Genomic DNA, 18,437 nt, shown 5'->3' with positions numbered 1-18,437 from the left:
TCCTCAACATTTCAACTTTGGACCATGAAAACAGTCTTTTGTCCCTTCCAGCTTGTCATTCAAAACCATCTTCCTTATTTTAAAAATCTTTCCTCCCTGCCTCTCCCAGAAGGGACAGTGGCTCCCAAAGGCAGCTGGGTGAAGTTTCTGTAAGATCTCAGCCCTAGCCCGTGTTGCTGTTTTGGAGGCATCTTTCCAAGGCTTTGATTAATTAGAGGATGCACTCTAGCTCTGTTTCCCAAACTTACATATTCCAGATACCTCTGATTCAGTAGATTGGGCGATGTCTGGCAATCCAATTTTTTCTCAGTGCCCCAGGGGATTCTTTTTGTTTTTGTTTTTTTTGAGACGGAGTCTCGCTCTGTCGCCCCGGCTGGAGTGCAGTGGCCGGATCTCAGCTCAGCAAGCTCCGCCTCCCAGATTCACGCCTCATTCTCCTGCCTCAGCCTCCGGAGTAGCTGGGACTACAGGCGCCCGCCACCTCGCCCGGCTAGTTCTTTGTATTTTTTAGTAGAGACGGTGTTTCACTGTGTTAGCCAGGATGGTCTCGATCTCCTGACCTCGTGATCCGCCCGTCTTGGCCTCCCAAAGTGCTGGGATTACAGGCTTGAGCCACCGCGCCCGGCCCCCAGGGGATTCTTATCATCAGCCAAGATTTGGAAACGGTAATTCCTTATAGGAAGTCCTGAACTAATACCCTTGAAATAGGGGATTCCCCTTCACTGCTGGGTGTGTTACGGTTACACGACTGAGTTTGTTGAGGGAGGAGGAATGAACAACTCTGAAAACTAAACTATCCTACCTGTACAGTATTCACTGAAAGAGTTTCCTGGAGGGAAAACTTCCGATTCCCAATTAAATCGAGGATGACCACGGCCCGGATTTGGCAGTCCTGCCGCTGTCACTAGCTCGGGACCTCGTGGATCTGAGTGATCCAGCCTGGGCCGCGCCCTCACCCAGAGCCAGGGCTGTGAGAGCAGCTCCAGCGAGGGGGCGGGGTGGCGGCGGCAGGGCTGCTTCAGGGCCGGTGCCGGTGTCCTCAGAGCGGCGTTTTGGCACTGGGGTGGGCCGGGGCGTGGCTTTCGGCGCCACCTCTGCAAGCGGCCACCCCTCCAGAGTGGCGTGGGCAGGGGGCGTGGGAAGACCTAAATATATTTATTCCGGTCTGCGAGCAGGATGCTGGGGCTGCTCCAAGGGACCAGAAGAGCTGCCCTGTGTCCCAGAGCAGGCTGGTTCTTCTGACAGCGCTGAGAACCTGGTGCTCGCGTCTGGCCAGGTGGGGGCTGTGACTGGACTCTCAGAACACTTGTGGGAGTGTGGAAATCTCTTTACGGGTGATAGGGCCCAGAGTCTGACTCAGTCGAGGGTTGATGGGGTGCAGTCACGCTCAGCCGGGTACTTTGGGGGCGCAGTGTCAGGCTCAACCAGGGAGTGACAGGCGCAGTACCAGCCTCATCTGGGTGTGCGCGTCCGGGAAGGAAGGAGCCTGCAGCCTCAGCGGGGTGCGCTCGCTGGGGTCCTGCCCCGCCGGCAGTGCGTTCGGGCGCTGTTCCAGCGCGCGGCAGCGAGTGGCGCTGAGCCTCGGCTTTCGCAGCTCGCGGGGAGCGGGGCCGGCGGGCGGGGCCCGGCGGGGTCACCGCCTCCTCTGATGGCAGGCTCCTCCTCTCCCTCCGCCTCCCTCGCTCTCCACTGCCCGCCCGCCCGCCCAATCCACAGTTCCCGGCCCAGCCGAGCCGGGCTGCTTGTCTGGCAGGCAGAGGCTGAGCGCGACCCTAGGGAGCCGCGGCGCCCGGCGACCAGGGACCAGAGCGACTCCTGGGACCCCACTCCGTCCCGCGCCGCCGCCTCCTCCCCTGTTGTCGCGTGGACGCTCAGGCCTGCGCCGCCGGGGCCACGATTCTCCTCCTCTTCCTCCCGGAGGGGAAGGAGCAGAGAAAGCCGAGCGGCGGCTCCGGGAGAGAGCGAGCCGAGGCCCCTGCCTCCGAGGCTCGGGGCAGGAGGAGGAGGAGGCGGAGGCGGAGGGAAGTGCGCGTCACTCTCGGGAGGAGAGTATTTCACCTCCAGGCAGAGGCTCCGGCTGCCAGTTGCGTACGAGCGGCAACTGTGGGCTCCGGCAATCGAGTGGCTTCCTGGCCATGGAGAGGAGATCTGGACCCGAGGACGCCAGGGGCTCCTCTCCGTCTCCCTGGACCGCTGTGTAGGCACCTGAGTTAACGGACGCTAAGCGGGGTAGGGGAAGGTAAGAAGCGACTCGCTCACCCGCTCCCTGCTCCGCCTCGTTTGCTGCCCTAGGGGGCCACTGCGGGAGCGCAGACCCGGGTCTCGCCCACCTTTTCTGCTCCCGGCGGCCTGGCCGGCTTCGGCGTTGGGCATTTCTACCGAAAAGGAAAACGTCCTCCCGCCCTTCTCCAGTGCGCCTCCTTCCCCGGTTTCATCTCTGGATTAGGATTGACCCGACTGCCCCAGGAGTCAGTCCTCTCTTTAAGAAAGGGTCCTCGGAAACGGTGTCTCGATTTCTTTCCCTCCCCTCTCTCTTTTCATTACGTTTACAGGGAAGGGAACAATGGACCTTTCAAAGTCGGTGCGAACAGCATTAAACTTTCTGGAGAGGAATGGGGTGAGGGGATAAACCCCACAGGAAGCCGATTACAGTGAAAGGTTGATGGAATGTGCTTTGCAGTCCGGGTTCAGTGCGCGCGCGCTTGTGCGTTTGGGGTGATCTTTGTCTCTTTACCATTCCCCTGGGTTGGTGGGTCCTCCGCCCACCGCCCCCTGCCTCTCTTTCTGTTAGCTGAGGTAAGGTGAGGCTTTAAAATCGCTTACAGCTTCCTTTAAATCTGGGGAATAGCCTTAGCCCTGGACCCTATTCTCAGCTTTTCTCTGCAGAGTTGGGAGATCCTGGTAAAGGAGGGGGGCCCTCTCTGTGAGGTTCTAGAGTGCTGCTGTTAATAGCACTAGTGACTACACCCTTAGCGATAAAACCAAGGTCCTGAATTCCCTGGATGCTCTCTGCTGAGAGTTGATGAGTGTCACTAGACCTCGCCCTGGAGCGGAAACAGCTCACTTACATTCTCCGCAGAAGGTTAGGAAAACAGACTTTGATATGTATCTCCTTTTATCAGCAGTTGGGGTTAAGGATAGACTGCCTAATAATTTTTAAAACTTCCATTGTGCACATGAGCTACTCACTGCCTTGAGTTCCCTCCCCTTGATTCAGTGTGACAGAGTGATGCGCTGCTGCACGGTTGCGTGTGTTCAGATGTGCTGCTCTTCCCGGTAAAAAGTGAGAAGAATTTAGAGAGAGGGGAAAGGGTAGAGGCTTCACCTGAACTCAGGGAGGCCTGACTCCCCAGAGCAGCCAGGCAAATCTGTTGGAAATGGCTCAGTGTTAAAAAAACACATTTAAAATGGTTAGCCTTAGCTTTTTTTGGTTGGCTAGAATGGAGCTACTGTTTATTTGACCCTTGAAGGACGCTTGTCCTTTTCAGAATTGGTCTGGGTATCATACTGTGGTTGTGTGTCTTTGATTACCTATACAAAAGGTTCTTTTTAGTTCGCATTTCTGGGCAAAACAGAAGAATGTGCAGCAGGCACGTCCTCTGCTTAGTAAACATTGGGTAGCACTTTAGAGTGCTTTCTTCTTCACACTGAAATGACTCCCCCCAGCTTCTGTGTACCTGCATTAGAGGATCAGTTTGGGTGGAACTGGAAATCTGTCTTCTGGCTTTCTGTTCAGTCCTTCTGACGCTGTTTTGTCTGATGTATGTGTGCTTAAAGGCTCAGAAAACTAAGATTAGAAGTGAATTCTGAGTCATCACCTGTTCTTTTAAACCTGTGAATGAGATAGTGAGCCGAGGACTGGCCTGTGTGTGGACAGGGAAATAGAATCTGTAAATTCTTACATGGTGCTTATCTGGGTATTCTGTGTCACAGTTAATTATTTGAGTAGTCACCTTCCTTGATCTAGTCTGTAACCAGTGACTTTCTAGAAGTGTCAGATTCGTAACAGGAAACCAGAATGGGGCAACACTTCAGCCATGGTCTAATAGGCCTAATCAATGCTGTCCTCAAACTGCTATCAAGAAAAGACAAACTGGAGGGTAATGTAGTCTTGTGGGTCATTATCTTGAAGTTGACAGGGTACTACTTACAGCTGCATACTTTGGGCAAGTTTCTGAAATTGAGAAAGACAAACCACATTTTAGAAAGAGGAAACTTAGGCCGGGCGCGGTGGCTCACGCCTGTAATCCCAACACTTTGGGAGGCCGAGGCAGGTGGATCACCTGAGGTCAGGAGTTCTAGACCAGCCTGACCAACACGGTGAAACCCTGTCTCTACTAAAAATACAAAAAAATTAGCCAGGTGGGGTGGCACACGCCTGTAATCCCAGATACTTGGGAGGCTGAGGAAGGAGAATCGCTTGAACCCGGAGGTGGAGGTTGCAGTGAGTGGAAATGGTGCCATTGCACTCCAACCTGGGGCGACGGGACCGAGACTCCATCTAAAAGAAAAAAAAGAAAAAGGACAGAAAGCAAAGAAGAAACTTAATAATCACTACCAAATTCATGGTCTTAGACTCACATGGAGTGCCGTATGTAAATGTGTGCATTGTAATGTGTGCTCTAAAATATGTATGAGATTGCATCATTCACCTACCCGCCATCCGTTCAGCTAGCACTTATTAATCACCCATTGTGGTCCAGACCCTCTGGAAGCAATAGCAACACCTGCTTTGTAGAGCATTCATGTTGGTAAAGAGAAGGAGTTAAAGTGGTTGCAACTGGGGAGGCCACAGGGATTGAAGATACCTATGTCGTTTGAAACTAGAGAGATGACAGTCTCTGCTATTGAAGAAAGGAGCCTAGTCAGGGACATAAGGAAATGAACAATTAGAAGATCTAATAAGTGCACGTCTGGGAGAATTATGCATAGCATGCTCTAAGAAGCCAGAGAAGGAACAGATTGGGGGTGGGAGAGCAATTTTGTGAGAAATACAATTTATTAAATCAGACAGAATAGTAGGGACTGAAAACTAGTGTCAGAAGTGTTATCTTAAAATGGTGAAGACTGGAAGACTTGAAGTCAGACTTGGATTTAAAGCAAGGCTCTGACACTTGCTAAACATTTGCTGTTGGGCAAATCCCCTAATCCTTCCACGTTGTTTCTTCACCTGAAAAAGGAGTTTTAAAATGCTTTATGGGAATGTTTTAGGGATTAAATTTGAGTAAGTTTGCTATGTATTAATATATGATAAAGTACTATACAAGCTAATGCTGTCTGGTATCAAAAGGCACTTTCAAAAGTTTTTTAAAGCTCTGCGTAGATATAAATCATAGCTTAATCAATCAGGTCTCAGCTACAGATTTTCATTATATTGGCCCTTTCCAGAATGATCTGAATCCCATCTTGAAAGCAAGTCTTTACACTTTTAAGCTAGCTACTGTCGTATGGTATTGCTGTCTTGTCCAGACTTCTTCCCATCCCAGACACAGGAAATCTTTTCATTTCGTTTGGATTGTGAGCATTAGTTAGAAGAATGGGCTCTCTAGTACAGTCCATCAATTGAAAGGGTCTTGTCTGGTTTTGTACGGTGACATCCATTCTCATCTCTGCCTCCCAAGCCAAGCTAGCCCTTCTGCTTTCCTCTCTCTCAACATGATGAATATGGAAAAGGAAAAAAAAAAAAAGAAAAGCTATGCATCTGCCTTTTTGAGAGTATGAAAATCCCCGTTACTAGTTTTCTCCATTTGTAAAGAGGTATAATTTTCAGCTAGATTGTTAAAGTCTATTCTCTCAATAGCAGCAGCTGCTGTCTAGGCGAAACTTGAATCTGTAAGCAATACTCGCTTTAGTTCTCCACTTGAAATGGACTTAAGCCCATCTGACATTTTAATAAATTGCCTTTGATAGAAATCCAAACTCAGATATTTAAAACTATCAAGTGAACTGTGCCCTTTTGCCAGGGGAGGGGTGCGGAGGGGGATAATGAATGTAAATCAGTTTTCTGGACACTGCTACATATGCTGAATCTTAGCATGTAGCTTGAAGGGACCTTAAAGATAATATTAAAACAAGGAAGTTGGGACCCAGAGAGGCTAAATAATTAGGTAAGGTCATATAGTAAATTAACAGCCAAGCAGGGACAAGAACTCCTTTGTCCCTGTTTCCAGTCAGCACTTTTTTTTTTTTTTCTTTCTCAGATATATTATTTTATTCCTGTTTGGCTTTGTTAGCAATTTAATTAGTTTAATGGTCAGATATTTTGCATTTGGGCTTTGAAACTCATTGCACTCAGGTTTAAGGCAGACACTATGTGTATTTTTTCATTTCCTACTACTTACACATGATGGTGGGGTGATGTTACTTGTAACAAATTTCTGTGAAATAAGGAACTAAGTGTAAAAATAACATTAGTTTTACTTGTATTTTCTATAAACAGGATGAAAATTTAAAGTACTGTAGATGTGCACATAAGAAGCAAGTTTCTAGAAACCCTGTTCAGATTTGAGTTGTGAATCAGAATAAAAGCATACTAGAATATGTTTGCATGTTTTTTTTTTTTCTTCTTCAAAACTTATGGCTGTAGGTCCTGTTTGCTTGTTCTTTTGTTTTCCTGGTACTTGCTTTGGGAAGACTTTAATGTTGGTTGTCAGGAACTATGTTCAGCAACTATTTTATTGCATTCCTAGGATGTGCAAGGCACTGTACTGGTTGCTGTGAGCAATACAAAGATAAATGAAGCATAGGGTTTTTATTAAAATGTCTTTAAAAATAAGTGAAACAGACTCATAAACTATGTATGTCTTAAAACACAGAATTGCTATCTCCCAACAAATCAGTCCTTTGATCTATCAGGCAAATCCGCTTTGAAACTGTTATTATTAGGCCAACCTAGTAACCAGATTTGTAACAAGGCATTTATTTTCATTACATGGTGATAAGTGATAAACCTTTTTACCTTTGTCATATCAAGGGTCCATTGTAGTTTGAACAATAAGTTCCACAATATTTGATAAGAATTTTATGTTATGGAAAGTTTGCCTGGTAGAGAATGTGGCACTCTTAACCCTAGTATTTTTTAATAAGGCTTTACCACTGGTTAGAAGTGTCATTAGGATGTTGTTGCCTGAAAAAGTTGAAATTTAAGACAATCCATATTGACCCCATGAGAAAAGAATTGACCTCTGACTGAGTTTCATGTAAGTGTCTTAAAACGTATGAATATCTGCCATAAATTTGATATCGTGGTCAGGTCAGATTAAGTCCCCCTCCAGTGTGAGATTGTTATGGATTTGGGGGCCCTTACTTAATTATTGGTGTGCTCTCTGGAGACTGCAAGCCTTCTGTTGTCCTGATGGTCTGTGTAATGGTGATTCACTTCCCTGAAGAATGAGTCATTTTTTCGCATACAATAAAGTTTGGAAAGTTAATTATTAACATTTTAGGAATGGGAAAGATTTAGTTTAACACAGGGACATATGCCTGATTCCTGTTTCAGGAGGAATTAGAAAAATGAGTTCTTGAGTTTTTCTCTTTTTTTAAGTTATGGTTTGAAAAAACATATCACATTAAAAACTTATATTTTTTTGAGACAGGGGTCTCACTCAGGGGTCACCCAGGATGGAGTGCGTTGCTGTGATCACAGCTCACTGCAGCCTCTATCTCCCGGGCTCAAGCTATCTTTCCACGTCTCAGCCTTCTGAGTAGCTGGGACTACAGGCATGCACCACCATGCCCAGCTAATCTTTATATATATTTTTTTGTAGAGACAGGATTTCACCATGTTGCCCAGGGTGGTCTTGAACTCCTGGCCTCAGTCTCCCAAAGGGATTACAAGTGTGAGCCACTGCACCCGTACTAATATTGCTTTTTAATGCCACCAGTGCTACCACTATAACACCAGCTTTACATGGGGATTTGAAAAATATTATACTTGAGCTGGGCTTGGCCGACTCTGAGGTTACCTTTAACCTTCAAGTGTTTCTTCTTGCCTCCTGTTAGTGCTTGCGGCACTTGGGCTCGTCACATAGCCCCTGTTTGCCTGTTGTGCTGTTGCTAACCAGTTTTTTTTTTTTTGGTGACGGGCTGGTGTGGGGTCTTGTTAGGTTACTAGGCTGGAGTGCAATGGCTCTATAGTAGTCCTAGCACACTATAGCCTTGAACACCTGGCCTCAAGCCATCCAACTGCCTCGGCCTCTAAGTAGATGGGACTACAGGTGCACATCATTGTGCCCCTCTTCCTAGCCACAGTGTATCCCTATTCGGCTAAGTGAAGTCCAGCCGCCACTCTAGTGCTGAGTAATTACTTGTTCATTAGAAGTTCTGCCTTTTGACTCTGTAGCACCCTTGAGTCTTGAGGAACGTAGAGGAAACTGTTGAGAATGGGTAATATGGTCCTTTTGTTTGGCCTAGGTTTCACATGCCCTAGGACGAGAGGGACTGTGACTGTTTTGTATTCTGGCCTGGAACTCACCTGCAGGCGACACCCTTTCAAAGAATATGAAAGACGTCTGTAGTCTGTCACCTTCCCCCACTCCCATACTTTCTAGTCACTATGGGGCAATGTGTTGTCATTTTAATGGCGGAGTTCAGCGGTAGACTTTAGCTTACACGGGCAGAATAAGAAAGAGATTAGTAATAGTCTGATGGTGCACATTTGGGTGAGTAAATTTGCCGGGGTTTTTAGAAAATTAAACTCTATTCCATTCATAGGGATTTGATAAACTCAAGCAATCACCTCCTCAGCCCACTTTCTTTGCCTCAACATTCAGTTTAATTACTTGTTTACTTGTGTTGTCTCCCTACTCTTTCTCCCCCCAAATGCTGGGCTCTGAGCTTCTTGAAAGTATGAACAGTTTTTTTTTTTTTTTTTTGTACTATTGGCTCTCCAGTGTCTGGCAGAGTCCTTTTCTCATAAGAGATGCTCAAAACTGAACTTGTTCCCTGTTTGAAAAGGCTTTATTCCAAGTGGTTAAAGTTATATTAAAAATAGGCTATGTGTTACTGTTGAAAGAAATAGTACACTTGGGTTCTGGTCCAGGCCCTGCCATTGATAGAAACTTTGCTATGACGCTGGATTGAACAGCCCTGGATTATTTCAGTCTGGGCATCTCATTATTCATCTGAAATATTTCTAGTGTGAAAGGCACATCAAAACATACTCCTTCTGTTTCCTATTGTCATTGCATTTTGGTATCTGTACGTCACTAGATCATGAACTTCGGCGGGTCTTTGCTTGTTTTTCAAACACATTCCTGTTGTCTTTTCATTTTTCCCACCTTTCAACATTTTACAAACATAACTTTCTTGGCTTTTTCTTCTTGAGGAGTGTTTTAATGCATTGTCTTTGGCCCTCTGCAGATAATGCAGCCCACAGGCAGTTCTGCCCTTTGCTATAACCTTAATTAAATCAGCCTCCCTCAGGACAGACTTCGGCTTTGGTTCTTTCTTTGGAAGGCCAGCTGCAAGGCTGGTGACGCGCCTGCACTCGCCATTGTGTGCCTCTGCACTGCCATCCGTCACTGCCAGCAGGTTGGAAGCCTCTCTTGAATCTTCCCAGCCAGCTGAGAACAAGGGCGAAGGGGGGGATGGTCTAGGATCACTGGGAAGGAAGGGAGAAAAGAGAACAGCTTTTCAATAAAAAGAATTAAGGAGAGAAAGAAATCTGAGAAATAATAATAGGAAAAAAGGAAACCGAAGGGAATAGAGAATGACTGATAGGTACAACGACTTTTTACCCTTGTTTTCTAATTTTCCGGATTGAAGAACAATCATCTTTCTGCAGTTTATCTCCTAGGTCTTTACTTCTACCTAGAGGCCTATGGACTTTGCTCTCTTTTTATTTTTATTTTTGGTTGCTCAAAGAGTGTTAGCTATTCTTAATTGTTACACTTCCTCCCCGCCTGATGTGTAGTAGGTCTGCAGTTTTTCTCTTTTATGCTTCTCTTTTTTTGGCCATGATAATGCATTTTAACCTTTTGGCCATATCAGCCATATTGGCTTTAGGGTGTAGCATTACTTCTCAGAGACTTGTTTGACATCGTTGGATAAAGATAGGATTAATTAGTATATTTGGGATCAGAAAAATTGGACACCTGCCTCCTTTACCTTGCATAAATGACAGAAACATAAGAATGAATTTTGAATATTTCTTTCTAGTCATTTATTTCACTTTAAAATTAAGAAGTTTGCACTTGGTTCACTTTTGGCATTAAACATTATAAATAGAGGCTCTTTGTTTTGAGGGGTTCATATTTTAACAGGAGAGTCCAGTGTAATTTGCCAAGGATATGTCCACTTTAGTGAAACTGTAGCTAAGTTGCTAATCTGAATTCCTTAAATACAGACCACAGGCATTTATTATTTTGTTATTATCAGGGTAAGCAGACTCAGTATTTATAGTTAATTTTTGTTTTTCCAGAGATGTATTTCGTAACTATAGTTTTCTTAGTGGTTTTCTAGCGAAAACACTATAGCTTAATACAAAAGTAAATTTTTTTTTTTTAGATGGAGTTTTACTCTTGTTGCCCAGGCTGGAGTGCAATGGTGTAATCTTGGCTCACCGCAACCTCTGCCTCCTGGGTTCAAGCAATTCTCCTGCCTCAACCTCCCAAGTAGCTAGGATTACAGGCATGCGCCACCACACCCAGCTAAATTTTTTTGTATTTTTAGTAGAGATGGGGGTTTCTCCATATTGGTCAGGCTAGTCTCGAACTCCCGACCTCAGGTGATCCACCCGCCTTGGCCTCCCAAAGTGCTGGGATTACAGGCATGAACCACTGAGCCTGGCCTATAAAATTAAATTTTTAAGCAGGGAAAATAAATATTTCAACTTTAAATAATACTTATTCTAATTCAAAAGCTTAGTATCAGTTTTTTTTTTTTTTTTCAGTAAATTTAGTCTTTTTAGGACTATAGGTTTGAAATATTCTGAAGAAAATAAAAATACTTCACCCCAATATATGGCTCCCTGGTAAAAATGAGTATTTTAAATTAAAAGGCTTTAGAGATCAAAAAGTTCCTGGAGAGACTTTTCCCCTATCTACAGAGATAGGACTGATATCCCTCATCCCCCCATCCCCCCAACAAAGAGAACAATTATCCCTGCTTCTTTCCCTGTTACTTCATTATCCATTGCAGAAAGGACCAAAAATCTCACCATACCTGAACAGACCCTATTCAAGATAAAGACTACCTCCACAGATCGTTTAAATTCCAAAAAGAACTATTGAGAAGTTAATTTCTGTTTCCCCATCCCATCATTCTCTCTGGTTATCATTGATTCCCTCAAGAGAATTCCTCCCCTTCTCCTTCCCGTAACCTATTTTACCAGGATCCAAGCCCTCATTCTCCCTGTAACTTCAGGATGTCATATAAACTTCTGTGCCTCATTGGGAAGTTGGGTTTTCCTTCTGAAGGCTCCCATGCTTACACATTAAATATACCTTTTCTCCTGTGAATCAAACTGTCTCCTGTAAGTGATTTTAGTGAACTTTTAGGGAGCCAGAAGCCTATGACCCCCACAGTTTCTTATGCTTTCGCTGGATTGTATTTTAATAGGTTTTTGGGGCAGGCAAGAGTTTTTGTTGTTGTTGTTTTTTCTTTGAGGAAGGACATAATCTGAGTGGTGCATGGTGTGAATCTAGAAGTCTGGTGTATACAGATGTTTATTGTAACAATAGCTTAACTTGGGAATATCACTCATATGTGTCTAAACTGATCAAATAGATAAAGCAGGCAGGGATGTATATAAACAATTAGGGGTTCTCAGTCCCTTGTCCTTTCCCTTCATAGGGAGAGGCTACAATCTGCTTAATAAAAGTAAGTAAGGATCTGTGTAAGTAAACTGACTGTGTGGAGTATCTTATTTCTTGGAAACATGCCAAACAGTTGCAGGTGATTGTGACTCATACTGATTTTTGAGAGTTGAAGGAAAAAGACAAAGGGGCTGTGACAAGGGCAAAGTAATAATGGAGAATGGGCCTTGTGGGACAGTGTGAAGGCATGTCCTGTGGAAAATGTTGTATTTTAGGAAATCAAAATATTTTACCTCCAAATACATTTTTTTGACATATTTTGAGATGGCTGTTGGAGGATCAGCAAACAGAAGTCGCCCTGCAAAGCGGTCTTTAGTGGGGGAAATTTGCATCTATAGAAAATATGCATTAATGCAGCCAGGCTTTCTCTTGTCCGGATCTGGGAAGGATTAATTAAGTCTGACACCTTACAGATCTGAAAGAGACATTTGCCATCTCTGCTTTCTGAGGGGTGCCACCTGTGAGGTTCATCTACATAACAAGACCGCTTTTGCTAGCCAAGCCTCCTTGCATAACCTGTCTTGCAGCTAAAACCTGATTTACTACTGTAACCTGGTTTTGGCCATGCTCTGAGCCTGCATTCTTTCTCCAATTTCTAGAAGGTGTATACACAGTTCTGTACCCCACCAGGGGGTTGGGTTTTCATTCTGAAGGCTCTCCTGTATAACACGTTAAATAAAGTTGTGTGTCTTTTCCTCTATTGATCTGGCTTTTGTAAGTTGATTTTTCAGTGAACCTTCAGGTGGTCAATTGCCCCACGCCTGTTTAGAGGTCTAAGGGTTTTCAGTTCTTTGAGAGTATGCTGATACACAATCGAGCAGATCTCTGAATGAAAATTGACTTAATTGTTTCAACCATCTGTCCGTTTTCTCCTAAATAGCTGTATGTATAGACCTAGCATTTATGTTGAATTCTTTGCAGTGGTTGTTTTTTTAAAAAAATGTATATTATCTTGTGTGCTCTGGGAATAGAATATGTAATACATTATGTTCTGCTAAACTACATATAAAAAGATTCCTGCCTACCCAAACTCTGTGTTTCAACCTTTGTATTTGAAAAGCTTTATAATAGCTATTTAAGTACACAATCTTCTTGAGAACATTGGTCACACTTAAATATTTATTTGAAACTTGGGGAATTAGAGGACCTAAAAAATCAACTTTGCTAAGGTTATTTTCTTATTGAACACTTTTTTATGTACAAGGTATTTATTGAGTTCACTGGTTGTCAATGGACATAATCTGAATCTAAAACAAAACTAAATGAAACACCCTAACCCTGCGTCCCCTCAAACCAAACCAAACCAAACCAGAAGATCTAAATGGTGATCCCTGATAGTTACTCTTTGTTGTGTTCTTCTCCTCAAAGTAGGAGGTTGGGAATGTGCAATTATTAATTGAAAATTCAAGGCAGTTAGAATCTGGTTAAATATTTTATTAGGTCAGAAGTACAAATAATTATAGTAACATCTGTTTTCACGATAATTCATGCTCACTCCTCTTTTTACTTTTTGCTACATGTTTTTACTTTTTGGATATACTAGTGAATATGTTAGAAAGAGCTTCCAAGATCTTAGTAAAAGAAAAACTGTTCTTAGCGAAATTTTGGCCAGTTGTACTGAAACTCTCGGAAAGCAAAAATTGTAACTTGACCCTTAAGTTGAATATTGTTTAAAAAATTATGTCCTTGATCAAAAAAGAACCGACTTGATTAGATCGTGCCAACTTCTTGGCTATTCCCACAAGCCTGAATCTTCCATTCAAAAATTAGTTCTCTTAAAAAGCCTTGGCGTGATTTGAAAGAGCTTAAATGAATCAAAAGTATTGTATTTTCATTAGTTGTTCAATATGAGGGGATGATGGGACCAATATGCACTTCTTGGACCGTGTGGCTGTGGGACCTTCTCTGCACTGGGTTGGAAGGGCTAGATTATTTGGGGGACTGATGATATAGCCTAGGGGGCAAGTGTCCTCAACCACCATGTAAGTGATAAGTACCTTTGTCTTGCATATTAACATCTCAGCAGCTGAAAGAACATTAAAAGCCCTTTTAAAGAGCTCCTACTAGTTTTGAACTGCTGCCGCTTTCTCTGTATTGAGAAGCCTTTCTCTTTGATCACAGCATTTAATGGCTGTCAACATAACAATATAAAGTGAAGTGGAATGTTTTCTTTTTTTTTCTGTGTGCCTACTGCATTTCATAATATGTAGTTAAAACTATTACAAAATATTGTGAAAGGTTGAATTTATCTAGGTAGTTTGCTGCTCTTTATCTTTAGAATTGCTTCCTGCAGTTGTTAATAATACCTTTTAGTCATCTATTAGTTTTCATACTAGAATTGCATTTTATAAAAATTAACACACAGACTTTTTTTGCTTTAAGTAGTATTGTTCACAATTTTCTCCTGAATCAGAGAAACTGATATAGAAATTAGTCAAATTTCCCAGAGCCTCAAGGATGTCAAACAAGGATTAAATAGGAAATTTCTTTGCGTGCGTGCGTGTGTGTGTGTGTGTGTGTGTGTGTGTGTGAGAGAGAGAGAGAGAAAGAGAGAGAGGAATCTGTAGTTCAAGAGATTCTTTGGGAGCATGCTTACACAAAACCAAATTGATTTCTGAATGAAAGTGGACTTAATTTTTCCAACCTTTTGTTTGTCTCCTTCCCAATAACTACGTATGTGTGTGTGTGTATATATATGTGTGTATATATATATACGTGTGGGTATATATACATATACATACATACATATATATATACATACATATATATATATATATAGCATTTTCGCCTAATTCCTTGGCAGGAATTTGTGATCTAAATTCAACAATCATCTGTTGAGTATGTACTGTATGTAAGCTTTTGCAAGAATACCAATCACTCCTGGTCTCAAGAGGCTTATGGTCTGCTGCAGATGGACAAGTACATAAATTAACTGAAACATAAGGCAAAAAGTAAGATGATCCTGTAAGAGGTTTTGGTTTTTTTTTTTTTTTTTTTTTTGAGACAGAGTCTTGGTGTGTTGCCCAGGTTGAAGTACAGTGGTACAGTCAAAGTTTGTTGTAGCCTTCGCCTCCCAGGCTCAAGTAGTGATCCTCATGCCTCAGTCTCATGAGTAGCTAGGACTAACGGCACATGCCACCATGCCCAGTTAAGTTTTTTGGTTTTTAGTAGAGATGATAGTCTCACTATGTGCCCAGACTAGTCTTGAACTCCTGCGCTCAAGGGATCCTCCTGCCTCTGCCTCTCAAAGTACAGGGATTACAAGTGTGAGTCATTGTGTCCTGCTAATTTATGGAAACTTGAGAAGGGTTCATGGATGAAATAGTGCAGTGTTTGAAAGCATTAAATGAGAATAGCTCAATTGTATTAAAATTATGCCTCTCCTTTTGTTTTTGTTTTAAGAGAGTCTTGCTCTGTCGCCCAGGCTGGGCTGCAGTGGTTCATTCATGGCTCACTGAAGCCTTGAACTACTGGGCTCACACAGTCCTCCTGCCTCAGCCTCCTGAGTAGCTAGGGCTACAGGCATTGAACCACCACACCCAGCTAATTTAATTTTTTATTTTAATTTTTTATATTTTTTATGTAGAGACAGGATGTCTCACTGGGTTCCCAGGCTGGTCTTGAATTCCTGGCCTCAAGCAGTCCTCCCATGTTGACCATCCAAAGCACTGAGATTACAGGTGTGACCACCTTGCTTGGCCAAAATCATGCCTCTTTTTATAGGTTAAAAAAAAAAAGCGTGATTTCCTTTAATGTTACTGAAATCTCAAAATAATTGCTTTCTGTGTTTAGTTACTGTAATTTATTACCAAATAAAGTGTATGCTTTTACCAAATATACAAGTCTCTCCCACTTTGAACTGCTTTTGAGGTAATATACCAGTTTTTATTTTTTTCCAAGAGAAGAATTTAATTTAAAATAACAGTGAGTTTTTAAGGTATCTTTTTGTGGGGGCAACTGAGAATTAGACAACAGCACTAGGTACTTTTTGGAATGCCTATGTTTTTCCAGGATTTTTTTTTTTTTTTTTGCAGCATTTGTATATTTTAAGTTATATGTTTTCATAGTCTTAGTAATTTCTTTATTATCTAATTTAATATTTGCTTAAATGGCCTGTGCAGTTTTTGCGCTACTAATTTTTGTAATCCAGTAAATAAATACTCGCAAAATGACTCTCTCAAGGAATATCTAAATACCAAAAATTATACTTTAAAAGCTTTGTGGAGTACATTTCCAATTTTAATATGAATTACTTAGATTATCCCCATTTTGGATTATATGTCTTATTTTAGGTGTTGTCACAGTCTGTAGTTGGTCTAAAAATGTGTCATAAAGTACTCGTGCTCCTTCTTCATAGCATGTGTTTTCTACTAGAAATACGACCATTTAAAAAAACAACATGTGATACAAACTGAGTATTAAAGTGAAATACTGGCCTGCAGTGAAATTATTAAAATGGCACCTAAGTTTGCCTTGAAAGCCAGAGAAAGCTCCTCATTGTCTTTCTCCTGGTAGACCCCTTTTTTGTTCTCAGGACCCCAAACACAAGTACTAACAGTTTTACAGATTGAACAGCCATTGTTGAGATAGCCTGGGAAACTTCTTCAATTTAACTTGCCTTCCAAACAAGTGATTTATTTTATTTCTTTTAAAAAATTTTTTTCTATTATTATACTTTAAGTCCTAGGGTACATGTGCCATGTTGGTGTGCTGCACCCATCAACTCGTCATTTACATTAGATATTTCTCCTAATGCTATCCCTCCCACCTCTCCCTATCCCATGACAGGCCCCGGTGTGTGATGTTCCCCGCCCTGTGTCCAAGTGTTCTCATTGTTCAATTCCCACCTATGAGTGAGAACATGCGGTCCAAACAAGTGATTTTTTTTTTTTTTTTTTTTGAGGCGGAGTCTCGCTCTGTCGCCCGGACTGGAGTGCAGTGGCCGGATCTCAGCTCACTGCAAGCTCTGCCTCCCGGGTTTATGCCATTCTCCTGCCTCAGCCTCCGGAGTAGCTGGGACTACAGGCGCCCGCCACCTTGCCCGGCTAGTTTTTTTTGTATTTTTAGTAGAGACGGGGTTTCACCGTGTTAGCCAGGATGGACAAGTGATTTAAAATTGAGTTTAGGAAGTGCATTTCTTAGGGATGCTGTAAATCTTTTTTCTGTATACCCCATAGTTCCTACCATAATCCTCTAATGATAGCAAGAGCTCACAATTAGCATACTGAATGAATGAAATGCCAGTTTTTTTCCACGAATAATTTAGATCTATAATTATCAATCAATATATTTTTAAGTAATTAATACATAATATTATGCCTGAAGTAAATCCACAAACATCAAGTGAAATCCTAAAGCAATGTATTTGTAACTTATATTTTTAAAAATCAATAAATTGAGGGAGCTATCTGTTTAACATATGATTTTTTTGGTTATTTTTTTCTAATATATGGCACAACACTATATTACCTCTTAGGAAAAGAATCTTGTATTTGCGGCTTATACATTTACATGTTTTTCAATAAAATAGAGGTAATGGATTCAGAACATGTATATACACACACACATACATGTTGTGCAGAAGCTTTATAGGAAAAACACAACCATGCTTATTTTTGATTTATTGGCCACTTTAGTTTGTGACAGATGCCATCTGAATTTTCATGTTGGGATCCATTTTTTGACCATGAAGACACAAATTATTCCCAGTAGGCTGGTGACTTCATTTAGCCTCTCATGACTTTTGTTTTATTGTGGGTACATCTGGAGACACATTATCTCCCACCAAAGACCCCAGCCCGCGCCAGCCTGTTAAGTAATAACAACCTTTTTCACCCTGAAACAATAAGGTATCAGATGATTGCAGCCTCAGAAACAAAAGATTCCTACTCCCTTTCAGAGCAGATTAGGGCTGTGATTCCCCTCCCACCCTGGTGAGCTGACACTCAAGAATACCTACTACAGCCCTTTCTTTGTTCGGAGAGGATCATAACGGGGTCTTTATTGTACTCTTTCATTTGTTCCAGCAGGATGTCTCCATTATTTTGGTCTGCTGCTTGGCACATGCAGCAGTTCTTCAATAGCACCTTGAATGGTGGTGTTTTTCTTTTGTCATGAAGCTTGAGCTTCATCTAGATAATTACTTTTGTTCAGAAATCAAACCCCACAAACCAAGTGTTTTTGACAGACGCACAGACTCTAAGAATGTTCTTTGCCCTGTGTAAAATCTGCATCAGTTCCTGATGAGATTCTCTTTTTGCCCCCATTAATTTCCAGGTCGTTTGGGTCTGGGAATTGCTTGCTGATTGCTTCTCTAATGACTATTTTGTGTTTAATGGGTTTGCTGATAGTTTAGAGCAATTTGGAAGTACCTTTATGACTAGAATCTTACTCACTGTTTGGCAGAAGATGAAGAGGATTAATTGGAAGAGTATTGAATGAAGTCAGGTGACTCTGAGATGCTCTAGTTGTTAAGGAAGGGATGTAAGAGGTTAAACACCATATTTCTGAAGCCATAGGGCACACCATCTATTTATCCACAGTCATTGCAATACGAATCCTTTCCTTCCTTCCTTCCTTCCTTCCTTCCTTCCTTCCTTCCTTCCTTCCTTCCTTCCTTCC

General features: G+C 42.4%; 1 protein-coding gene across 1 annotated transcript in view; it reads left to right on the top strand.

Annotated features, from left to right (window-relative positions):
- The first annotated feature begins 1,725 nt into the window (after positions 1-1,725).
- CEMIP2 (cell migration inducing hyaluronidase 2) overlaps positions 1,726-18,437 on the top strand; it is an 86,453-nt gene continuing 69,741 nt past the window's right edge. Inside the window, exon 1 of the mRNA XM_023213278.2 lies at positions 1,726-2,239. The gene's annotated coding sequence lies outside the window, so the exon portion shown is untranslated. The remainder of the gene's footprint in view (positions 2,240-18,437) is intronic.

Source organism: Piliocolobus tephrosceles, chromosome 14 (genome assembly GCF_002776525.5).
Source record: "Piliocolobus tephrosceles isolate RC106 chromosome 14, ASM277652v3, whole genome shotgun sequence".
NCBI lineage: Eukaryota > Metazoa > Chordata > Mammalia > Primates > Cercopithecidae > Piliocolobus > Piliocolobus tephrosceles.
Note: the sequence above shows the minus strand (reverse complement) of the source record. Positions and strands in the feature narration are given on the sequence as shown.